Genomic DNA, 26357 nt, shown 5'->3' with positions numbered 1-26357 from the left:
GGCAAATCAGAGAATCAGTGGTTCTTTAATTTTTGAATGTAATGAAGAATGTAGGTGAAGACCTGTCTCCAGTAAATACTGATTAGATACTTGAAGAAAAGCACCTGAATTATTCTGTTCCTGGTTTCAGAGACATATTTCCAAAGCTTGCAAAAAACCAAGGAGGCTTACCTTTAGATGGGAAGCTGTGGTATAAACAAGAGCTCTGCATTCTTTATAGGATGGATAGAACTCAAGTTCAGCCTCTGTCCTTAAATTGCCACCTAGCTTTGGTCAAGTGGTATGACTTACCCTTGACTCAGTTCCTTTCATACCACTAATATTCGATTCTGTGATTACAGGAATTTGATGGATTCTAAAATCTGGGTAAAGCCGGCTCTCTTTTTCCCACCCGTCCATCCATCTTTTTCCAGTGTCTGTTGTATATCCTGGGGATACACAGTTAAGGGAATACAGTTCTTGCTCCTGAGAAAACATACAAGTAAGGGTTGGTGTTTTCTCAAAAGTTTAAATGCAAAAAGCATGCATAAAATTATTTTTTCACACATATTTTACATTTGATTTAAAATTTCATGTTAGTGTTTTCTATTGATTCTGATGAGAAAAGTGATTTTGCAGACTGCTCCTCTTTATCCTTGCCCTGCTTTGAAAGCTTATTTGCTGTTTGACAATTGAAATAACCACACATGGTAACAGTATGTCTAAATAGATCATTGGGATTATTGCCTCTGAATTGAGGGAAAGAAAGGGGCAAAAGGATAGGCTTTCAAATTTGTATACAAATATGGTCCTGCTTCACCAAAACCAATCACAGTATCTAGGACTGATGGATAGATGTATATTCTTACATATTTTATTGATTTATTGGTCCATTCTCATAAGAATGAGCTGTTCAACTATTGTTAACCATGGGAGATTGGGAAAAGGGACAAAATTTTAAATTGGCCAACATTTGGGTGATTGATAAAAGTTTCCAAATTGTTAATAATACTTCAATAATAATTGAAGAGTGCTTATTACATACCAACTCAGTTTTCCACACTTCGTGTATAGTAACTCATTTAATTCCTCACAGCTGTATAAAGTAGATTTCGTTATTTGTCCTTATTATATAGAAGAAGAAAAGAAGGCATGGAAAGATTAAGCAACTTGTCCAAGATCACCTAGCTTACAAGTGGGGCATGGTGACCCAGATTATTCTTTTAATGATAATCTTTCTTTTAGCATGCCAGGGCTTGGAAATCCCAATCCCTAAATACATTTTTTCTTCATATTGTATTTGACTCAAACATTTTTCTTTAAGCTGAGTTATCAAATATTTTGGAACACCCCCTGCCCTGAGAGAAGGGAAATCTTTTGTGTTGTGAGCAAAATGCAGAAAGCATGTAAACAAATCATTAACAACAACAACAAGAAAAATCCCACAACTCAAAACAAAGTGAAGGCCAGAGTGCCTGAATCTTGGGCTCTGAATGGTGAATAGTAAGAGGACAGAAACCCATGTGCCTGTCCTTTTGTGCCTGTTGGAAGAAGGTAGTCAGAATGGGTTGTGCCTGACTCTTACCTGCTCTGCCAAAGGTGAGTAAACAAGTGGGTGGTTTCTGGGGCCTTCTGCTAGTGACTGTCACTGCCATCACCATTCCCTTCTGATGGTTCTCTGCGCTCTGTTGCTACCTTAGTGAGAGCCTTCCTAAGAGTGGTTCTTTTTCATGTAATTTGGATAAGCACTTGACAAGTATACAGTTTGCAAGATGTTTTTAGTTGTATCGCCACCTTTAATTTTCTTAACAACCTAGTAAGATAAGGAAGAGATTTTGAGTATTTCTCTCTCTCTCTTTTTTGATTTCTGCCTTTTTTTGTTGTTGTTTGTTAAATTTCAAGAGATGTCCTCAGTGAGGTTGCTGTCCCAGGGTTCCACAGATATCAGACAAAGCCTGATTAGGAGTGATATCTTCTATTGGTCAAGACTTTCCTCTTTGTTTCCTCTTCGTCATTTTGGTCCAGACTTTGAACTTATCTTCTCAACTGTATGATGTAGATGAAAATCTAGTTAGTATATGTCAAAAGGTAAACAAAAAACAAAATCTGGCCAGGCGCGGTGGCTCATGCCTGTAATCCCAGCACTTTGGGAGGCTGAACTGGGAGAATCACTTGAGCCCAGGAATTTGAGGCTGCAGCGAGCTATGATCGTGCCAGTATACTCCAGTCTGGGCAACAGAGCAAGACCCTGTCACTGAAAAAAAAAGAAAAAGAAATCTGAGGTTTGTGAATGTGTGTAAAAGTTCCCCCTAAAAGGTTAAATTTGAAGTAAAAATAACGTTTGACAGTTTGTAAAATCTGAGAGTCACTTACTCAGAAAGTCATGTTAGATGGTATGAGCTTAAGATGCTGTGTTTTAGGAAAGAATTTGGCCCAATATTTCTTCTTCTCTCAGAAGAAGGATGTTGTACTGCCCTAAGAGAGAAGAAAACTATCCACTGAAGAAAAAAAAAATAGAAATAATTAAGTGAGTTGCTCAAATAGCTTCTTAATTGAGAGTATTGTAATTGCTTTATTAATCTTAAGGTAAACTGGGAACATCAGAGAAGTCAAAATAATTCTTGATATTATTTGGAAAGGACAATAAATTTGGGAGTGCCATTATAGATGAACCTCCCCTGTGTAACAGAGGCATGTGCAGGCGACAGCACGTCGGGGCCTGCAGGCAGACAGAAGCATGACCCTATCTGTGTACCCAAGAGTGCACACCCAGTCTCCAGGAATAGATTTTGGTTCTTAGGAGTAAGAAGAATTGCAGAACCTGGTAAACCTGATCAGTGATCATTTCGTTATCATCCCAATCCACTGAGTTTTCAAGAGAGGATGAGTAAGGGCGACGTTCTTTGCAAGTGAAGGTGTAGCCTGGTTATCTCATGTTTCTGTTGGAAATTTGTGACTTTTGTCTCCCAGAATTACCAGCGTGGAAGTGGAAATGAGCAGGGAGGATCACCCATGCATTATATTGGTTTTTTTCTCAGAGTAACACAATATAAAAAGACCTTATTTTTTGGGTCTGATTGCATTTATAAAAGACATATGTGGTTGAATTGGGTGAATCAGTAAGAGGGAGGTTCTTTTTAAGAAAGAAAGAAAATGGGCACGGTGCGGTGGCTCACATCTGTTATCCCAGCACTTTGGGAGGCCGAGGTGGGTGGATCATTTGAGGTCAGGAGTTTGAGATCAGCTTGGCCAACGTGGCAAAACCCTATCTCTACTAAAAATACAAAAATTAACTGGGCATGGTGGTATGTACCTGTAATCCCAGCTACCCGGGAGGCTGAAACAGGAGGATCGCTTGAACTCGGGAGGTGGGGGTTACAGTGAGCCGAGATCGTGCCACTGAACTCCAGCCTGGGTGACAGAGAAAGGCTCCATCTGAAAAAAAAAAAACCAAACAACAAAATAGCCGAGTGTGGTGGCACATGTCTGTAGTCCCAGCAGAAGTGCAGTGAGCTGAAATCAAGCCACTGCCCTCCAGCCTAGGGGACAGAGTAAGAGCTTGTCTCAAAAAAAAAAAAGCATTCTTATGGTGGATTCTTTAACATCTTTGTATCCACAGCATTGTTGCTGTTCTAACTAGTTTCAAATTCAGATTCTCAGTACGTAGAAGAATGCTTCAGACTTCCCTAAATACTTAAACCTAGATTCTGATTTTCTCCAGGCAAGAAACAATAGGATCTGCTTATTTTGTAAACATTTAATAGGTTTAGAATTAATCTTGTGAAAGGCTCTCAACAGTCCTTTTAAGCTACCACTATTAACCAACTCTGAGTGTCAACGTTAGAATCTAACCCAAGGATGCATTTTCAGTTAACGTTTTGTGTGTGTGTTGGGGGGGCTCATCTGTACGTTTCGGTCATAACATGACAGCATATACTCGGTGGCTGATGAAGGCTACCTCAGTGTTTAAATTATTATTATTATTATTAATTAATTATTTATTTTTTGAGATGGAGTCTCGCTTTGTCGCCCAGGCTGGAGTGCAGTGGTGTGATCTCGGCTCGCTGCAAGCTCCGCCTCCCGGGTTCTCGCCATTCTCCTGCCTCAGCCTCTGAGTAGCTGGGACTACAGGCACGCACCACCACTACCAGCTAATTTTTTGTATTTTTAGTAGAGATGGGGTTTCACCGTGTTAGCCAGGATGGTCTCAATCTCCTGACCTCGTGATCTGGCCACCTTGGCCTCCCAGAGTGCTGGGATTATAGGCGTGAGCCACTGCGCCTGGCCTAAGTGTTTAAATTATACTTACACAAAAAGGGGGTGTAATATTTTAGAAATGTACAGTTCCTCTGATTTAGAACAATATGGTCTGAATTGCTCTGTGACATTTAAAAGGCTTGCCCAGATTATTCCCCTTAACTGTAAGTGGTGGACTAGGCTTTTTTCTATCATCCTTCTGTTTACAGCATTGTTTTGTAGATGGGAGGTGCTCATTTGCTTTTTTTTTTTTTTTTTTTGAGGCAGAGTCTTGCTCTGTTGCCCAGGCTGGAGTGCAATGGTGCCATCTTGGCTCACTGCAACCTCTGCCTCCTGGGTTCAAGCAATTCTCCTGCCTCAGCCTCCTGAGCATCTGGGATTACAGGTGTGTGCCATAACACCTGGCTACTTTTTTAATTTTTGGGGAGAGACAGGGTTTCACCATGTTGGCCAGGTGAACTCCTGACCACAAGTAATCCAACCACCTTGGCCTCCCAAAGTGCTGGGATTACAAACATAATCATTTGCTTTTAATAATGACTTAAGTTTTTTTGAGGCAAAGACTTGAAAAAGTATAGGGTCTTGTAGAAAACACATAGGGCCAGTTTTCCATGCTATTGTCACCAACTGGCTGAGTGACAGTAACCTAATTACTGCCTCAATTTCATTATCTGTGAAAAGACAACAATACTTGGACCATCTGCCTTCCATGGTTGTGAGAATCAGGGGCATCATTGAGGGAAGTATCATAACTATTTGAGCCACCAACATCACCACCAACGAACTGGTAATGCACTCTTGCTACATTCACTGTGCTGGAGTTAGCCCTACCAAGAGCTTCCTTTGTCCTGAAGGGGTATAGCATAACAACGCATCCCAATACCCAATGGCACAGGCCAAAGTAGACCTGTGGAATAGATGAAGCAATTGTTGGCCTCAATAGTCCTATAGGACTAACTGTCATGATTTGGTATGGTATGTCATGTAGTGGAGGTTTATTTCAGAGACTCTGGGGAGCGGGAGGAGCAGGGGAAGGCTTACCAAGGAATATGACATTTGAGCTAAGCTTTGAACAATAAAATAATTTTCCAGGCAGAGAAGGTGTCAGAAGGTGATATTTTTCAGGAGAGAGGATTGGGAAAGCAGAGATTTGAATGAGAAATAATATGGACTGGAGACAAGGAGTAGCTCAAGGCAGCTTCAGTAAAGGGCCAATAGATTGAGAAGAGAAGAGGCCAGAAAAGCAGGCTGGCCTCACATGCCCAGCTAACAATGTTTAGGAATTTGAACTTTATACGGTAGCAGCTGGGAGCCTACAAGATACGTCTTCAGGGGCATGGAGTGATCTGATCTGTTTTAGAAAATAATGCTTTAACAATGTGGGAGTGGAAAAGAAGTAGAGAGACCTTTGCTCATTGAGTGTTTATTGTGCATCTATTAGTGAACAGGTGGAGGATACACTGGGGGAACAAAACAAAGCGCTGCCCTCAGGAGATTTATATTCTAGTGTGGGCTACTTAGGAAACTCTCGCATTGACCTAGAAGGGACGTGATGAGAGCTTTCACTGGAGAACAATAAATGGAGGTAAAAGACGCAGAGAGGGAGAATTCACTGAGGCCGGACAGCTGGCTGGACATGAGGATGGAGGAGCAGGAGGAGCCACTAGCAGAGCTCCAGCAGTGGTCATTCAGAGGGAAAGCTAATGAGTTCATTCTGGATGAGGAAGCTTGCGTCACCTGCAGGACATCCATCTGGGCACCATTTATCAAACAGCTGAAAACTCACTTTGGTGTTCAGGAGAGGGATTGGGACTGATAATGAAAATTTGTTTGTCATCTACGTTGAGAGGGTCGCTAGAGCTGCAGGGGAAGCTGGGTTTCACAGGAAGTGAGGGTAGAATGAACAGATAGGAGAGTTTGAAGATGAAGCCCAGGGGACACATTTTAAGTGTCAAGAGAAGCCAGTAAGGAGGCTGAGGAGTTATGCTGACCATCAGCATTGGTCATAATAAGAATTTGTAAGAAACCAACAACACTTTATTCTGGCAATTGATTGCGCCTCTTATTTGGGGGCAGGAGACTTATTTGTATATTATTCGGTTACTGTTTAAGTAATCTGAATTCTGGATGCCCATATCAACTGGACAGAAAGTTGACAGAACCAGAAGGGTTCTACGTTAATGCGACCCTTCGCGTAGGTCAATTGACCCTCCTAGGTCAATGCGAGTCTCCTAAGTAGCCCAAACTAGAATATAAATTTCCTGAGGGCAGTGCTTTGTTTTGTCCCCCCAGCCTATGCTGAGGGGGTGGAGAATCCACACAGAACTGTCCAAGGCTCAGCTGCAGAAGAGCCAGAACCTTTTCTTTTTCTTTCTTTTTTTTTTTCTTGAGACAGAGTTTCAGTCTTGTTGCCCAGGCTGGAGTGCAGTGCCACGATCTCGGCTTGCTGCAGCTTCTGCCTCCCCATCTCAAGCAATTCTCCTGCCTCAGCCTCCCGAGTAGCTTTCTAGCCTTCAATGGGAGGACAAAGCTAAGAGGAGGAGTACAGCAGGGTCAGTGTGGCCATGAGTGGCTTTGAGTGTTTCCCTTCCTGGGGACATTGAGCAGAGGGGTCTGTCACCTGAATACTGCAGTGATGGTGGCCAGGGGGCGTCATCCCTGCTGCTGCCCCTACCTCTGTCCTGGGGCACTGGGATTTTGAAAAATATGCTCAGCGTTCCGGATACAGATTCTCCCTGCACAAGTTTTTTGGCAGCCATGTCCTTGAGTTTTTCAAAGATTCAGTCTTCTCTGGCTGTCAGCTCATCTTCAAAATATTCAGTTGTTAGAGAGTGATCTCTCTGTCACCCCATCCCCTGTGACCAGCTCTGTCATCTCTGAAGCAAGTCCCTTAACCTTGCCACGCATTGGTTTCTTCATCTGTAAATCAGGGGCCATAAGGCTTGTTCCTCTGGACTTCACAGGGACATAGGGTGTGCTGGTATACAGGAGGCAGTGTCAGAGGCATTTGATAAATACAAAACAGAGTAATTATTGCGCATCTGGAGGGAGACATCTCTCCACTGCACCTAGGGCTATTTTTGCCTTTTGCCTCCCTGAGTACAAAGGGAGGGTAAGGAATGCTCTGCACAGCATGTAAATGCCTTCCCACGTGCAGGTCTTGACCCCCGTGAAAGCTCATTGTGTGTGGACATGATGTCAGGCAGCTGGAGGAGCTGTTTTGCTGCAAAATGGGATGTGCCAGTCTGTTCTCAGTGCCTGCTGCTGGCATGTTCAGTGAATGGTGACGTCTGGAGATGGAGAAGGTCCTTGTGGCGTTGAGAGGAACTTCTCAATAGCTGTTGGCCCAAGCCCAGTCGGCTCCTTTTGTGTGCCTACAGAAGCTTCAGGAAAAAGAAATTAAACATGTGAAGCAGGCAAGTGATTTGTTATAGGTGCTCCGGAGGTCCGTGATGGAGAGAGGTGCTCCATGCATCCCTCACTCTGCCTCCCCCTTATCCAGCATGCTATTTCTGTTGCTGGAAGTGTGCGGGCATGGTGAGTTCGCCCCGCTGGGCTCAGGTAGGACAGTGGGGTGAACCGGCAGTTGCATTTAAATCCAGTGACTCACTAAGTGCCTATCCTTGTTGTTGACTGCCTCCTCTCACCTCCAGCTGCCTGCTTTCTCAAACTCTTGGGAATTCTCTTTATAGCTTTGCAGGTAGGATGCTGCTTCTGGGTGTCTGTGGGCTGGAGACCTTGGGATTCCTAGTCCTTTGCGAGAATGCCTGGAAATCCTCTGCAGTCCAGCCTCAGAGCCCTTCAGGGAAGCAACCTGGTAGCCTGCTGAGAGTCACTTGCTGCAGCCTCTTCTCGGCCCCAGACCTTCCTAGATCTTTGCCACGTGTGGGCCCCTGGAATGCCAGGGCCTGATTTGAGGAAGTGCTGCTTAAAGTGCAGTCTGTGCAGTGGGCTTTGAATTAATCAGGGAGGGTCTTGTATGGTTTAAGGAGGTAGAAGAGCATTTATCTGTCCCCTCGAGAGTGGCTTTGCTGAAAATCTGCTGCTGAAGTTTTCATTTACATGGAAATGAGCTCACAGAGAGCTCTTACCCCTTGTCATCTCCAGATGAAGGAAGACCCAGTTCTTTGGGAGCTCTTCAAACACACAGAGTATCTAAAGCTGGGAGTGAACCTACCCTATCTCTGTAGCAGTTGCCTTTGCATCTTGGGTGGAATACTGCAGCCACACTCAGGGGTAGACTCCTGTTACTCTGTCATTGCTGCTATCAAAATTGCTGTTTCTCATTTTCCTCCATGCAGTGTGGTTAACAGGGGCTTTAATCAAAAGCAGAGTTGGCTACTGGCCTCTACCTTCACTTTGCTGCATGGTTTGTGTGCATCTTGCTGCCTACGTGCCTTGGTCTTCTAATACTTGGTATTTTCTTATGGTGCCTGCTGTGTTGATGTTGTTGCTAAACCGGGTCATGTTCTCAGTGACGTAGCCTAAGCTAACGTCCATGGAAATGCAAAAGACTGTACCAGCCCATTGCTTCCTGGACCTTCAGTTTACATTGAAACTATTCTTTCAGTACCATTACTGGATTAAGTGACACACACTTTCATAAGGTTGAAGAGTGAGATGGCCATATGTTCACATGAGCGAATGCACCCAGGATGATGCGTGGACTTGGGAAAGCAAGGATGGAGCAAAATTCATGTCAGCCCTGCTGACCCCATTCATTGACTCTACCCTAAGCCTCTGTGCCCTCTCCTCCAGCTGGCCTTTCCACAACTGTTCCTGCGTCTGGGCACCCCTCTGTCAGCTTCCATCTCACTGCCACAACCTCCTGAGACTCTCAGATGGTCCTTGGCTTCCTCCCCAGCTCCAGGAAATCTCTGTGTTCTCAGAACTCCCAGAGCACTAGGATCATGGTGTGGGGTGCTGGAGAGAGCCCAGGAGATGATCTGGGCTGGGATTTGCAAGGAGCCTCCTGCTCCCCTGCGGGGTCTTCCCGGACAGAGTGGGGACTGAGGGCACCTGGCTGAGCAAGCTGCCGCTGGACCCACCTGCTCCCAACTGACTGTGCCCCTACTTTTGATGTTGTGCCCCCTCCTATCCTTTCACCAACATATGAAAATTTTGCACATAGTGTAGCTGTATCATTCTAGAGATGAGGGAAAGAAGGGCCCTGTCACCATGTGGCAATCCTGGGTAGATTGGAATCCCTGCTCTACTGTTTTGGTAGCTTTATATATGGGGCAAGCAGCTTAATTGCCTCTGCCTCCGTTTCCTCTTCTGTAAGATGGGGGATAATAGTACCCATGTTATAGAACTGTTGTGGGAATTAAATAAGTTAAATCTATATAAACATACAGAAGAATGCATATGATGTAGTAAGATTTCAATAAATATTGGTATCTTCATTGTTATTGTTATATTTTTAGTTATAAAAGCTCCTTAAAGCTAGGATCCACAGCCGATTCATCTTTTTTTCACCTGACTGTGGCCTGTGTGTTCTAGATACTCAGTAAACCTTTGTCTACCAACTTACAAATGTGGGAAGGACTGAGAGCAAACCCTAATATCAGACCTCTCCAGCCACATTACAGATTCCTCGAGGGCAGGCACTATACTTTTCCTCTTGTTTATCTCTCAAACCACAGCATACGTACATAATCCCAGTTGAGTACTCATAGCTTGATTAAGGGTTGAAAGACTCCACAGCCAAGTTGAACAGCTAAGACCTGCTACTGTGTGAATAAAGGACATCAATGAGCCAAGGGTTTTATTATTTCTGAATGCTCTGTCCTTTCCTCTTTACTTCTGACATCTGAGTCATGCGGCAACAACAGCTGCAGTGATGGGCAGGGAGGACAGTGAGAGGGTTGATGTCTGGCCTTGACTTGTGCCTTGCCCCTCTCTTGGGAGTGACAGCACCTGGAGTATTGAGGTTTTCACTGACAGTGATGAAGGTCCAACCATGGCTTTGTAGTCAGTCCTAAGGGTGGAAAAGGGAGGAAGTCTTTCTGGCTTCTTATCTTCATCCACTCTTACATTTGTTCAACAATAATGTATTCAGTGCTTAACTATGTTCAAGGGCTGCCTTAGGTGCTAAGACTAGAAATAAGAACACAGTACAGTCCTGGCCCTTAGGAGCTCGAGCCTATGTGGGATACTGTCTCCGTCAGCTTGGGCTGCCTTAACAAAATACCATGTTGGATGACTTAAACAGTGGAAATTAATTTTGTCACTGTTCTGGAGGCTGGAAGTTCATGATCAAGGTGCCAGCAGGGCTGGGTTCTGGTGAAGGCTCTCTTCCTGGCTTGCAGACAGCTGCCTTCTTGCTGTGTTTTCACATGGCCTTTCCTTGGTGTGGGTGCAGGAGTGGGGACGGGAGAGTGCTCTCTGGCCATGTTGGATTAGGGCCCCACCTTATGACTTCGTTTAACCTTAATTACCTCTTAAAGGCCCTGTCTCCAAATAGAGTCATATTGGGGGTTAAGGCTTCAATGTGTGAATTTAGAGGGACACAATTCAGCTCTTAGCAGATACCAAAGGAAGACAAATGTTAATTCTGATGAAAAGGTGCTGTAAGGAACCCAGAGCTCTTATCCCAGCTAGGGGAAATCTGGGAAGGCTTCCAGGAGGAGATGATGCTGGAGCTCAGTTCTGAAGGAAGTGGCAATTAGGTGAAGAAGGGGAAAAGAACATGAGCAAAGGTGTAGCCACATGAAACTGCCAGTGTTTGTATATGGTGAAGGTGACAGGGGCTACAAACCATTAGCTTACCTATTCATGCATTTCATTAAGTCATTCATCAAACATTTCCTAAGTGTCTGCTATTCATGCGGGCACTGATGATGGAGTCCAGAGATGATCTGGAAACTCAAATTTGCAGAATTTTCCAAATTACAGAGCCATAACATTTGCTCTAATCTAATCAGACTACTGCTAGACACTCACATTATTCGATTACAGCTGCTGGCCACTAAAAATCAATTGCAAGTGGCGCCCCAGGCCATCCGTTGAGCCCACCCTGGTTTAGGTCAGGTAAATATTGAATTATTATGGGGAGTTATCCTGCAGAGAACTGATGAGTTAATATCCATAGTAATTGGAGACCATCACATATATTTTTTTAAGTCATTTTGAATTTATCTTTTAAGGGACATTTTCTTCTCTCCTACTCAAAACATTTTCTTTGTTCTTTTTTCTTTTTCTGATATTTAAAGTTAAAACCTCTGAATGATTCATGAGTCCAGGTTTGGTGCTGGTGCCGTTCTAACAGGCCCATGTTATGAGACCTGCAGGCCTTTTTGTTAGAGAAGGAGTCTCGTGCTCCCTGGCAGAGGGCATGGTGGCTGCGTCCATTGTGGTCTCAGTCTCTTTGCTTGCCCCTCTCTGCTTAGCACCTCCCAGAACTTCTTAGCTTCTTGCCCATGGACCAGCTCCTGGAGGTGTCTGAACCGTCCCCCAGCCCCACGTCTGAACATGTATGAAGACTTGCATGTGCATTTCTCTGAAGTGGGTTTGTAGCTTTCAGCAGAATCTCACATGGGTTCATTAACCCAACAAGCTTTTAAAAAAAATCACAAGCTTAGAACAAACTGCTTAGAGTAAGTCTGTACCTAAACTGTTAATACAGATCACAAAGAGAAGGAAACAGTTTTCAAGAGATTGAGGTTTTGGGCTTATGCACGTTTAGGCTAGGGTTGGTAGTGTACTGGGAAGGCCTAAAGAGAAAAAGTGGGCAGTGCTGGCCAGCAACTCTATTTGGACTGGTAGACGTTAGAGCTGTCCCTTTAACTTAATCCTTCACCCACCAAGGTAATTGAAAGCATCCTGCAATTTAGAAAAGTTTCCTGCCACAACTGGCTTGGAAACTTGTTACAGAGTGGCTTCTGTCTACATGGTATAAGAATAAATAGATATAAAACAGGTAGACTGATTAGCAAATATATGTGGAGTCTGTTATATGCAAGGCACTGTGCTAGGCAGGACGGGAAAGTCAGAGATGAATGATAGGTAAGATTCAAAAGCCTGAGTTATAGAAAATTATGAGTGGAAAAAAATCATATTTATTTTTTTCCCACTGAAAATATGGGCAGAATGAGAAATATTCCAATAAACAGGCAAAAATGACGCTTTTGTCTCAGTTATCTCTGTAATTCAGCATGTTGTTATGACATATTGAAGCATTATGGACTTTAGAACTGTGATTATGCTACTGTTTCTACTGTTCTAAACGGATGGTTTAATTGCATATTAACAAAGAAAAAACAAAGTTTTTTCTTTTCCATTTGAATATTAGAAGTATAATGAATGTTCCTGTTGTTTAGATCTGTAGTCCACTCAGTCTGGGCTTGGGGTTTGTCATGTAAGAGCTGAAGGGGCCATAGAGGTTGCCTTATTTACTGATGAGGAAACGAAGGCCCAGAAAGTAGAGTGAGGTGCTGGTTTCACAACTGGTTAGTGGCAGAGCTGGGACGGGGACCCCAGTGTGTTCTCTCAGATGGGGCTTCTCTGTAACATCATTTGCTTTCCTCCAGACAACTGGGAATCATCACAACAGGGTCCACCTCTTGAGGCTTATGTGGATTAAATGAGATAATACAAGGAAAAGTTCTTACAGTAGGTATGACTCAGAACACAAGCTCAGTGAATGCTAGCCAACATGCATGTATTATTCTTACTGCCTATGAATCTTGTTCTCCCTAAATTCATGTAAACCCTTGTTTACTTATTTGTATAAATGTATGGGGTACAAGTACAATTTTGATGCATGCAGAGTGGTCAAATCAGGGCTTTTAGGGTTTCCATCCATCGCCCAAATAATGTACGTTGACCCCATTAAGTAATTTCTCCTCTTGCACCCCCTTCCCACCCCCTCACCTTTCTGAGTCTCCAGAGTCTGTTATTCCACTCTCCAGGTCCATGTGTACACCTTTTTTGGCAACCACTTCTGAATGAGAACATGTAATATTTGTCTTTCTGTGCCTGGCTTATTTCACTTAAGATAAAGACCTTCAGTTTCATCCAAGTTGCTGCAAAAGACATGATTTTCTTCTTTTTTATGGCTGAGTAGTAGTCTGCTGTGTATATACACCACATTTTCTTTATCCAGTCATTTGATTATGGGCACTTAGGTTGATTCCACATCTTTGCTATTATGAATAGTACTGCCATAAACATACAAGTACAGGTGTCTTTTTAATGTAATGATTTCTTTTCCTTTGAGTAGATACCCAGTAGTGGGATTGCTGGATCCAAATGGTAGTTCTACTTTTAGTTCTTTGAGAAATCTCCATACTGTTTTCCATAGAGTTTGTACTGATCTACAATTCTACCAACAGTGTATGAGTTCTCTTTTCTCCACATCTTTGCTAACATCTGTTATGATCGTTTAAAATCTTTTTCATTATAGCCATTCTGACTGGGGTATGATGAGATCTCATTGTATAAACCTTCTTGAATAGCCTCTTCCCCACCCCCTTGTTTTTGCTTGGTGAATGTATTTCATATATGTATGATCCACTAAGTACTTCTTTTTTTTTTTTTTTTTTGAGACTGAGTTTCGCTCTGTCTCCCAAGCTGGACTGCAGTGGCGCGATCTCGGCTCACTGCAAGCTCCGCCTCCTGGGTTAACGCCGTTCTCCTGCCTCAGCCTCCCGAGTAGCTGGGACTACAGGCGCCTGCCACTGCGCCCAGCTCATATTTTGTATTTTTAGTAGAGACGGGGTTTCACCGTGGTCTCGATCTCCTGACCTTGTGATCCGCCCGCCTCGGCCTCCCAAAGTGCTGGGATTACAGGCGTGAGCCACCGCGCCCAGCTAAGTACTTCTTTCAATTCCCTCAAATGCATTTGCCTTTCTTCTGGCTTCAGATGGCGTCCCCTGGTTATAGGGAACACCTTGTACTTTTTTGTGGAGTTTCAGTAAGCTATAGTCCTTCAGACTTACCTCCTTAGGAAGGTCACTCCCCGTCCTCTGTCACCTCATTTTTTCTGTATGTCTCAGTCTCCCTCAGCTGGGGCTCTACAGTTCCCCTGCAGCTTGGCTGAGGAGCGCTGGCAGACAGCTGCCCAGACATGTGGGCAGGCCCAAGGCCAGAGTGACAGGTTCCTTTCTGATGTTGTCCAGAACATTGTTGACAGCTGTTTCTGTTATCTCCAGAGGACAGAGGCCCAAACTCTCAGGCCGTTTTCTGGGGTTCCCTGGTGGCCAGGAGCCCATTGTTTCATGAACACTGTGTAGCGTGAATGAACTGTTTTTCCTGTGCCAGACTGTCTTGCAGGAACAGACATGACGAGGGACCTTCATGCTCAAAACCTCACATTCATGAGCATAAACTGTGAGGTTTTACAATGCCTTACTATGGTGAAATCATCAAAGCCAACTCAGAAGCAAAAGCAGGATGAAGCAGTTAATGATTTATATGAGAATATTAATGCAACACTTACATACTTTTAAAAAGTGGAGAAATGGTATTTGTCATGTTTCAGACCTTTAACAAGTGGGAAAGTTTGAAAACTTTTCTGTTACATATTAAGGTTACATTACAGGTTAGCAAGAATATGCGGCTTAGTCCAGCAGAAGTTCAATATTCATATGCCTTAAAATGCTTGTCTTGGGCAAGAAATCACAATATTGTAAAATAGCGCCTTAGATTAATTATTTCATGGATGCATTTGAGCATTAAGTTACTAAGTACTTTGGAAGTACTTAGTAATTCTCACTTAAATGCATGCATGAAATAATTAATCTAAGGCATTCTGTGCCAGGTTCTGTAGGGGATCTACTGATCCCCGAATAGGGCTTCTACCGTAGGGGCTGGGATTTATTTAGTTGGGAAGTGATTCTGTCACCTACAGTCATGACATAAGATGTTGGGCACATAATCAGAGGGTTGTGGGCTTCAGGAACAGGAAAGATTGTTCTCACTTGTTTGAAGAGGGGAGAGTTTGTGACAGAGATGACATTTAAGTTAGGCCTTGAAAGACGTGTACACTGGGAAGGAGAGTAGAGGTGGAGTGGGAGGGGAGTGGAGGTGGGGTGGGAGGGAAGTGGGGATGGTTAATGGGTACAAACAAAATTTATTATTGGAAAGAATGAATGAGACGTAGTATTTTATAGCACAACAGGGTAACTATAGTCAAAAATAATTTAATTGTATATTTTAAAATAACTAAAAGAGTGTAATTGGATGGTTTATAACACCAAGGATAAATGCTTGAAGGGATGGATACACTATTTTCCATTATGTGATTATTGTTTATTGCATGCATGTATCAAAACATCTCATGTACCCCATAAATATATATACCTGCTAAGTACCCACAAAAATTACAAAGCATTTTTTTTACAAAGAAAAATCACATTCACGCAGAAAACAAAACAAAACAAAAAGGTAGGAGCTTAATAAACATTTGTTGAATGAAGAAAATATATGTGTGCAATTTCAACAGGAGGAAGTGAACCGCAGAGGATTTTAGCAGAAAACATGAACATAGGCCTTGTTGGGGCAAGCATAAGGTAGGTTCATGGCCAGGGAAGGACTGACTTTGGCGTGTACCAAGAGCATGTTTTGGAGACAGACCGGCAATATAGCAGGAAATGTAGTAACAATATTAATAATATGAATGGGTAGCATTTATCAATTACTTGCTTCATGCCAGGCACTTTTGAGGGTTTTTACATAAATTAAGTCACTGAGCCTCACAACAACTCTATGAATTAGGTACCATTTTCATTCCTATTTTCATAGGAGGAAACTGGGGCAGAGACAGGCTAAAGGATAGGTTGAGGGTCCTAGAATTAGAAGTGGTGGGACTGGGTCCCAAATGCAAGCCATCTGGCCCTGGGGCCTGCCCAGATATTCACCTCTCCTTGCCTCACTGCTTCCAGGCTGGGGGGCACTCAGCCATGGGAGCCTGGAATGTAAGACCATGGATGGATTTGCCAGCTAATGCCATCTGCTTTTCCTCTTAGACCTTCGTTCTCCTGTATACCTGGAACCCTAGCCCAAATGTGGTTAAGCCCAGAACCTCGAGAGAAGGGGAATCATAAATAGGAAAATGAATTTCCTAATCTTTGAAAACTATTTTCTTCTTATCGATTCCTCAGGAGGCCATTGATGAGTCACTGAGAGTTTCCGAATGGAGGAACATGTTTAAGTCATACTTTAGGGTTTTGGTTCTCAAATGGGGTGATTTTTGTCCCCCAGGGGACATTTGGCAATGTCTGGAGACAATTTTGGTTGTCATAACTGGGGTAAGCGGATGGAATAGAGGGTGTGTGCTACTGGTATCTAGAGGGTGGAGCCCAGGGATGCTGTGAAACATCTTATAATGCACAGGATGGCCTCTACAACAAAGAATGATCAGCCTCAAGTGTCCATAGGGCTGAGGCTGAGCAACCCTGCCCTAGGGTGATTGGCCTGGCGGCTGCAGTATGCAGGGGAGGCTGAGGGAAGACATGGAAGCTGGTAGCCAGGAGGAGGAGCTCCAGGTGAGAGGTGCTGAAGGCCCGGAGGAGGTACTGGCAGCAGAGAAAGCCAGGGTGCACGTTTCAAAGACAATTCTGGAGGGCAGAGGGCAGACCAAGGAAGATGTTGCAGCCAGGGGTTTCTAGTGTAGGCATGGGAGAGAAGCCTGGAGTCATTAACTGCAATGGAGATTTCAGGAAGAAAAGCTTATTTTAGAAAGATGATGAGTTTGGTCTTAAGATATTTAAATTTTGACATTCAGGTGGAATTGTCCGGCAGGCATTTGAGAATAAGTGATAGAAAGCCGGATGTTGGCGTTATAAATGTGATGTAGGAACCGTCTTATGGGCAGCGGTAATTATAATCAGTGTTCAGTAGTGGTCCTGGGAGAGGACTGAGGGACACAGGGACTGTGAGGGATCCCCCTGAGGGATGCGGGAGAGGGAGCGGCAGAGCCTGGATCTGAATCCTGCCTCCATCTCTTAAATAAGCACATGATCAGAGGGAGTGTCAGGGCCTGGATCTGGATCCTGGCTGCATCTCTTAATAAGCACATGATCTTGGACATGTCCTTGAACCTCTCTTTGCCTCAGTTTCCTCACAAGATACCAAGAGAATATTCACAGAGATTGGTGGGGAGCCAAGATACAGCATTACCGAAGCCAGAGATGTGACGGTTTCTGAGAGGGGGTCAGCGGTGTGGACCTCTGAAGGGGTTGGGGGGATCCATGAGAATGAAAGACCGCCTCGTGTTCTCAGTTCACGAGTGACTTTGGGGACAGCATTTTCATTGTCGGTTTGTGAGCACCACTTCAATGTAAGTTATCCTCACTGGTGTTACCACAATGTCCAGTTATCTATTTTCTTTACAGTGTGTGACAGGAATAGTGTATATGTACACTTAATAACAAATTACTCATATTAACTTTAGTTTTCCCTTAAGTAAGAGCAATGAGCTATAGAGAAGGAGAGGGTAAGAGAAGGGTAGATAAGTTATAAATGAAAGTGAGGAGAGGCCAGAGAGGAAGTTTTGATTATTTCTGCAGAATCTGTTTTTCTTTTAGTTTCCAAATACCTAGCCTTGAACGTAAGAAGGAGCGCTAAATGTTCTGAACTCAGGAAAATTGTCCACATGGGCCCAAGGAAGCATTCTGCCTGCCCTCCACGTGTACACGTGTTAGGGAGGCCTGCTTGGATTTAGGAAGAGCACACTCAGTCCCCAGTGGGAAATGTCCATCCCGATTAAACGAGGGCCGCAGAGTGTGGAAAACATGGGAAGTGTTGGAGAGTTTTTCTGGGGTTGAAGTTTGAGTCTCACTCTGACCAGACTGAACCTACTGAACCCACACTGATAAGGAAAGTGAACATTGTCCTTGGCAGCCCTTCAAGGCTAAGCCTTTCTTGGGGGTGAGCAATCCTTGAGCAATTCCTTCAGTGCATTAAGTGCAAAGTGGCTCTTCCCTTAGCTACAAATAAGCAGACCAGTGTTAATCTCAGGAAAGGAGGCCCCCAGGAGAGTGCAACATCAGCACAGTCTTACCGTGTTCACTGCACCAGGCGGGTGGGTGTAATTGAACACTCACGAAATTTATTTTTGTGTGAGACACTCACCTGAGAGACTTGTTGCCATTTCCACTCTATCCCTAGCAGCTGACAATGTTGCCTCTCTAGGTCTTGCTTATCTTGTACACCATGTATGCCAAACACGTCATATCACCCATCTCTTTGAAATACTGTCAGAATGATCTTTGCTGTGCAGTATTAAAACCTGCAAATGCCCTTGCTCCATTTTCTTAGGTGGTCAGGCTGTCTACATATATTTATTGAGAAGACAGTTCTGAAGGCTAAGCATAGACAGGTTCCTGAAAAATTATGACTCACATTCCATTTTAACTGTTTTTGGGAATCTAGCTATTTAGTGGAAATCTCAGGATTTCCTAAAGTGCTGTGTGCTCATACATTTAGTTTTTATTTCCTGAAAATGGCTAACTTGGGACTTGGAGGTGGCTCAACAGAGGTTGACATGTTGGTTTGGATCTGGGCCATGTTCTCTTACTCTGTTGGTGGTGGAAATAAAGCTGGAAGGGTGGAGAAGGGTCAGGGAGAAGACAAGGAAAGGGAACCCACTGTGGTTCCTACAGCAGTTGCACAGGGACTCCACGGTTTACAGAGGGAAACCATAGCTAGTTTTAATCTTTTTCCCTTATTAAAAGCAGCTATATATATGGAGATGTATGTGTATTCATTGTTGAATTTTTTAGGAAATACAGATGAGCAACATTAACAAAGTAAATGTCACACTAACCCTCTGTTAGAAAAGTGATGTGTGTCTCTTTTCTGTATATCTTCATTCTCCCTGCAAATAGTATATAGACATTGTTTTGTAACCTACTTTTATTACTTAGCAATATATCATAATATTTTTATTAATCTTTTAAAAATAAATCTTTTAGAGCATCATTGTAACTCACTGTATTGTATTCTATTTTGTGCATACCCTATAATTTATTTCACCATCATGCTGCACATGCACTGGTCAGCAAAAACAGAGGCAGTTTGTTCAGTGGGGGAGATAAACAGTCCAATAATCACAAAAATAAGTACAAGCTGTAAAAAGTGCCATGAAGGAAAGCGACTTAGCGTTGAAAGAGCTTATAAGGGAGAAGAGGGAGCAGCTCACTTGGTCCAGCTGGGTGAGGTGCTCAAGGAAGGCTTCCTGCGAAAGGTAGCTTTGCATGGAGAGGTGATAGATTTGAACCAGGTGAAGATCAAGAGAGAGTGTGTTCTCAGTGGAGGGAACAGCTAGCACATAGGTCCTCTGTCGGGAGGTAGCATAGAATGTTCAAGAACCCGAAAGAAGGCCAGTGTGCCTGGAGTGTAGAGAGCCTTCCTCTTTTTAATTGGCTATTTGTGTTTATTGTTTTGAATTCCATTCATGTTCTTTGTCCGTTTTTCTGCTAGTGTTTTTAATCTTTTTCTTATTAATTTGTAAAAACTCTTTTCAAATATTTGACGTTTCACATATCAACAATGATCATTCTTGCAGTTTTTACTGGCCTTTAATTGCATGGATGATAATGCAGTCAACTTTTTTCTCTATGGTTTCTGCCACTTGGTATTATGCTTAGAAAGTTTTTGCCAACCCAAGGTTGTTTAAATAGCCACCTGTGTTTTTCATATTTTATTTGTTATACTTAAACATTTAGTCAATTTGTGTCCTGGGAGATGTAAGGATATTGTTAATTTTTATCCAAATGGTCAGCCAGTTGTACCAACAGTATTTGTTGAATAGTCTATCCTTTTCCCAATGTTTTGAAATAACACCCTCATAATATACTAACATTGTATAGATATTTGGGTCTGTTTCTTGGCCTTCTGTTATATTCCATTGATTTGATGTCTCTTCCTGTGCCAGAACCACACTATTTTACTACTTGTACCTTTTAAAATCGGATAGAGCAAATCCCCACTCATTACTCTTCATTTTCAAAATGTTCTCAGCTAGTCCTATGAAATCACTCTTCCGGATAAATTGTGGAATCATTTTGTTAATTTTGTAGATTAATTTGGGGAGAAAGGACATCTATTCAATAACAGTAGTCTCAGAAAAATGGCAACCCTCTCTATTATTTTAAATCTCCTTTTGGGTTCCTCGGTAGAAAGAACGTTTTTAAAGACAACATCAGCCCTGAGGACATTGCAGTTTCATCTAGAAAATATCACTGACCCAGAGAACATGACCTCAGTGAACACTAGACAAACAGTAAGACACTGAGGGCCCTTTGCGGTTCTCTGTCTTGGATACCCAGGCCCCCCGCCCATCCTCCCACCCCTGGTTTCACTGTGGCTGTGGTCCACCAGGGCAGACCTCAGCCATGACTAGGAAGGAAGTAGGAAAGGCAAGGGATGTTTATTTTTGGAGGCTCGTCTAGGCTGGGCACCCTCCTCAGTGCTTTGTGTGTTGCCTCATTTACACTCAACATGACTAGCAAATGGGCAATCATTAGCTCTGTTTCATACCAGACTCTGAGGCCCCGAGAAGTTACTTAACTTGGCGAAGACAGAGGTGGTGACAGGCGAGCAGGAGGCATGGTGATCCCTGTTGGCAGACGGGTGAAATGGGTTTGTACCCAAGCCTCTCCGAGCACAAAGTCCGCCTCTTTCCATTCCCTTCTTGAGGCTGGGTGACACGTTCACTCACCCTCACCACTGGTCACTAACTGGGAAGGGAGAGTTGGGAACACCCTCCGTGGGTGTAGCTGCATGTGCAGTTGTTATGGTGCCTGGGGCATAGGGGAGCCATGCTGATTGTCCCTCCATTTGTATATTTAAAACAAGACCTGAACCTGACAACACGTGGGTGCCCTGTCAGTGGATCTGGAGGCATTTCTGCATCGGGCGTTCTGAGTGGGGGTGCTTGATGAGAGCCGGCCCCTTCTGCTTCCCACTCAGCCTTCACAGCTGGAAGGTGGATCTGGGGAGGACAGAGAGGGGGTGGGTGGGAGGTGGGACCCTCTCCAGGCTCTGCTGGCGGCAGCTGCCCTGCCTCGTGTGGAGCCTGGGCTAGAGAGATGCAGCCGCGGCTTTGCTATTTTTAAGCTGTCCGCTATGCTCTGGTGGAGGCTGCCCGCGTCAGATGCTGAATCATGATCCAGCTTGCTAATTGCAGCAGTGCCTGTGGCCTGCCAAGTACCCAGACAGGCATCTGGTTCTGCATTTCGGGTTCCCATGTTATAGTAGGGGACAGATGGGCGCCCCATGACAGGAGTACCAGGCAGGCCCAGCACCATCACAGTTCTTGTTACCTTTGGGCTTTATAAAACATTTACAACAGCAGCAACACAAAGAAAAATAAAAACACCTCCCTAGAGAACACCAGATTATTACAATATCTGTTTCGAGAGGAGGAAGAAAGCTTTAGGACTTTCCATATCAAACATGTATATTTTAGCAATCAAGGTTGCTTTTATTCTATTAGAACAATCGGCACATAACATGCAAACCGCATTAAACGAATATGTGTAACACACAGGGAATTAGGTGGATGAGGTCAAGTGTGTCTTTTTCTAGAGGTCAGTTTCAGCTAAGCGCTTACTAGATTTCTGAAACAATAGAGATTTAAGAGATGTTCCTCTGGGGAGTTCAGCAGCCTTTGACATACTCTCTATCAGTGAGGGCCTGTTTGCATGTGTTCTCTCTCTCTGACTACCTGTCTAACTAGGTCACAGGGCTGAGAAGGGACACATTTCCCCTCCTGTGGGGAAGAGCTCACCTGACCTCTACCTGGATCTTTTGCCCAGAGCCTCTAAACCCAGCTCCCCAGCCGTCAAAGCAGGCTGAATATCATGACTGCGGACAGAAGCTGCCTTTGGATTAGTGGGGACGGAAAGGACTGCGTGTTGACAGCTCCTTCCTTACCTTTGACCGCGGCACACTGCTCTCAAAGCCTTCCCTTCTCCAGGACAATTTTTCTGTCTCTTCTCTAACACAAAGGTGACGCATTTTTCATCACAGCTGCAGCACGGAGTCCTGGCCCAGCTCCGCACCCCCAGCAGAGGCCTCAATGGGTCAGTGCATCCCTTTGTATCTGTCAGATGCCCATCTGTGCCCTCTGCCCCCTCAGAAGGATGGGCAAGCCACTGCCTGAATTCTTGTCTGTTCCAGGAGGTGGGACCAATTTCACAAAAGCTGAACTGTCTGAGCAAAGAAGTGATGGGCACACATGAGCTTCCCTAGTTCTCAGCCAATGGAGTGTTTAACTTCTGGGTGTTGTTCTGCTTTTTTCAGGGTGCTGGACCTAGACTAAAGCCCATGGCACCAGCCACAATGCTCCTGCAGGATTTGGCTGCGTATGGTCATAGTCAGGGAATGCAATTGGAGCAGCTGCTTCCAGGGCTCGATTCCCCACAATTCTTCCTGGCCTGTGGGGTAAAGGAGACGGCTTTAAGGAGATAAGGAGTTGAGTGTCGTGGTTCTGCCAGAGCGGAGCCGGTGGAATGAGAGCCCCCTTTTCTTCAACTTGGCAAATTAGTGTCTGCCTTTCAGACTGCTGGAAACAGCTGTGTGTGTGAGGGGAAAAGTTGTGGGCAGGCCTCAGGCCCGGCCAGTCCTGGGAGAGCAGGGGCCCAGCCTTCTGCTTCCTATGGGGCTTCAGGTGTGTACACATGAAGCTTGTTACGTTAGTGGTGTCTGAATGCCTCAGAAATCTCCAGAGAACTTCTGCAAAGACGATTCCTTGGCCTTGCCCCCATAGACACTGAGAAGGTAGATCTGGGAGGATCACAGAAATCGTGCCTTTAAAAGGTGTTGTGAGATTCTGATGGGTGACTCGCTAGGTTTGCTAACCCTGCTGCAGTGACTCCCTCAGTCTCACACCAGCTCCGACAGGGACCTGGCAGGGGGAGGGATTAGACCTTTGGGAGCATGGCAGGTGAGAAGGGAGATGGCGGGTTGGAGGGATGGGTCCCTCTGTCCTGCCCCTCCCCCCTTCCCCTGCTGACTCCTGCTCTGCAGGCAAATGTATACAACCTCTCCCCTCTCAAATGAACCTTCCTTTGATCTTGCCCTTGCCCTGACATTTTCCTCCCTCCACAGCTGAGCTCCTAGAGATAATAGTCCACATTTAGTCTCTTTCCTCATCTCCGACTCACTCTCTTCAACCCACAGCAATATGGTTCCACCCCCATCGTTCCTCTGAAATTATCCTGGTAAATGTCACCTTCAGAGACGTGCAAGCACCAAACCCATGTACACAATGGGTCTTGTAGTTCTCCTCTTTCTCAGCCTCTTGGTAGCACTTGGCTACTTTGTTTTCTTGAAACAGTTTCCTCCTGTGACTGTCAGGATATTACTCCCTTCTGCTTTTTCTTCCTCTAACCAGTCCTTGCTGGTCTTTGCTTTTCCTCCTACGCTCTCCCCGGAGTTCTGTCTTGGCCTCTTCCCATCTCATCACACAGTCTTCCCACGTGACCTCATCTCCCCTTGTGATTTGAATTACCACCTGGAACTAGATGTATTTCTCCTGCTCAGATTTTTTCCTGGCTCTGATGAGGACATAGATGTAAGTGCTTACTGGACATCTCTGAGTTGTTCTCCACATACCTCAGCTTGTCTAAAACGGAGTTATATTCTTCCCTCAAATTGCCTTTCCCTCCAAGTTCCCCATCACAATGAATGGCATTAAGATCTGCCTCATCCTACAAATCAGAGACCTGGAGCCACCCTGCAGCTGCATGCGCAGCCTGTCCTGGCAGTTTCCTCCCATAAATGCATTATCCCTTCTCCTGATGCTCTTATCCAGCCTCTCTTCCAGCCACTCCTGGCCCACTGGAAAAGCTTCCTGGTGAGTTATCTGCCCCTGGCATTGCCCTCTTCCAGCTCATCCTTCTTGTGGTGAACAGAGTTGCTCCAAAACACATATTTGATTGCATCCTTTTACTGCTAAGTGCCCCTTGATGCAGGGGGAGATAGAAACTCCAAAGCATGTCACACAAAGCTCTCTGTGACCCGCACGCTGCCTCTCTCCTGCCTCAGTCAGCCATTTCCCCCATTTTGTTTCTCTGATTTTTTCAGTTGTACTAAATGACTGAAAGTTCCCTGGGTACTTGTGCAGTCCTGGTGGATCTGACGACAAAGCAGAGGACCCAGAAATTCGGCTGAGAACAGCAGCTCATGGCCTCACTCCTCGGGGTCCCTTGTATTATTTCCAGTCCACTGACCTTCTGTTTTAAAACAGCCTGACTGCCTTTATGAAGCAATGGTTAATTTGTGTCTCTATTTTTGGTGAAACATGTACGTTTACATAAATATCACTGTGTTCAACATGGGGGAAGTTTTTTCAGTGCACTGTTTCCAATCCAATCAAAGAAACCTGAATTTTTACATTACCCTGTGCAGATCTGTCCTGGATAAATGTACTATTTCCATTCACCTTTTTAAAGAAATAAAAAATAGCTCAATTATTCCCTAGGAGTCCAGAGACCTTGAGTAGAACAGATTGAGCCTTGCTTGAGAAAGAGGCTCTGCCCAGAGGGCTGGGTGGCCTCCAGTCATCAGACTCTGAGGGGCTCCTCATGTCTTTCTTAAGGAGTTTGGTGTGCTTTGGCCTCATTTTCTCCCTCTAAGTCTCCCTTGTTTTTGCCTCTGTTTGTACTAAAAACAACAACCCTTCCTCTTGAGAACAAAAGCCACCCTGAGGGATGGCTCTGTAAACTGACCATGTAGTCGGTGACTATGCAGCGGACACAGGCAAGGGAGGGGACAATGTGTCCTGACGATTTGGTACACAGCTCACAGAAGCAGGCACTGGAGTCTGGGCTTCCAGGCTGCGGTGTCCTAATTGCTACCTTTTGAACAGATGGCTTACTCCCGTGGTGTTAGGTTGCAGTAGAGCTTCAGCTATTAACACCCAGTTGCAGCAAGAACTTCCATTACCTCCCCACCCCTATTTATAGGAGTTCATTACTTAGATATATTTCTCACTCACACCTCAAGCTAAATTTAGACACCTGAGGTTTCATCCACAACACAGTCTGTGGATAGGCTCTATAAAGTGTCATCCATCCATTCATTCATTCATTCATTCATTCATTCATTCATTCATTCATTCATGCATTGTCCTAACATTTGAGCTCTGTAAGGTGACGTTCATTCCTTCATGCATTCAGCTGACATTTGAGCAATGTAAGACGTCATTCATTCCTTGACACATTCTACTGACATTTGAGCTCTGCGAGGTGGCATTAGTTTCTTCATGCATTCTACTAACATTTGAACTCTGTAAAGTGGCATTCATTAATTTATTCAGCTAATACTTGATCTCTACAAAATGTCATTCATGCATTCTGCTAATATTTGAGAACTGAACAAATTATGGTGACTATGAGAGATACAGCTCCTACCCTTATCCAGCGTGCAGTAGGAGAAAACAAGTTAATGACAAAGCATGAAGAGTACTTACGAAGTACTTCCTGTGGGAAGGCTGGTGGTGGTGTCCTTTCCCACCATCTTAGTGGCCAGCTCTCAGCAGGCTCCATGCACTTCAAGTGAGAGTTTCTGGGCTGTTCAAGGTGGGCTGGAGTCACGAGTGTAGCATAATCATCACATCTCACCAGATACTCTTTGAACACCTCCAATGTGCCAGATGCTGTGATAGGACTCAGTGAGATAGAATTAGCATTTGATTTGGTTCCAAGCACACTTGGAACATCAGCTTTGTGAATTTTGTTAAGTCCCTCAAAAAAAGAAAAAAAAAAAGGACTAAAACTCTCTGTTACAGTCACCCAGATACTACTGCATAAATGAAACTAGTTCATACAAGTCCATAGAGGAGTTTACCAAAATTCTTACCTATTAAATAAGACACAGGCATGAGAAACCATGACCTCTGGGCAAAGATTTCAGAAGAGAAAGAGCAGTCTCTCTGCTGCCATTCCAGTCCTGAGTGCTAGTCACGCCTCAGAGGCAGCCACTTCCAATACTTCTGACTGGTCTGCGGCTACTTTCACATTTCTTGATAATTGCTTATACTAATATTTCTTGCTTTATAAAATTTAGATACTAAAAATTTTAGCTGTTACCTATTGATTTCTTAATATGGGTGATGACATCAGTTTCCTTCTCCATTTCCCATTCTTCTTTCTCTCAAGGTAGTTGAC

At 44.3% G+C, this 26357-nt stretch overlaps 1 protein-coding gene and 1 long non-coding RNA gene across 21 annotated transcripts in view; one reads left to right on the top strand and one right to left on the bottom strand.

Annotated features, from left to right (window-relative positions):
- SUSD4 (sushi domain containing 4) overlaps window positions 1–26357 on the top strand; it is a 148765-nt gene that overhangs the window by 6209 nt on the left and 116199 nt on the right. The gene's annotated exons all lie outside the window — the stretch shown is intronic.
- LOC135970209 (uncharacterized) lies at window positions 1929–25809 on the bottom strand. The gene is made up of 3 exons (XR_010585796.1): window positions 25661–25809; window positions 3293–3414; window positions 1929–2025 (listed from the first exon to the last, which is right to left on the bottom strand). It is a non-coding gene; the product is annotated as an uncharacterized lncRNA (long non-coding RNA).

This window comes from Macaca fascicularis, chromosome 1 (assembly GCF_037993035.2).
Source record: "Macaca fascicularis isolate 582-1 chromosome 1, T2T-MFA8v1.1".
Lineage (NCBI taxonomy): Eukaryota > Metazoa > Chordata > Mammalia > Primates > Cercopithecidae > Macaca > Macaca fascicularis.
This window is presented reverse-complemented; position numbering and strand designations above follow the sequence as displayed.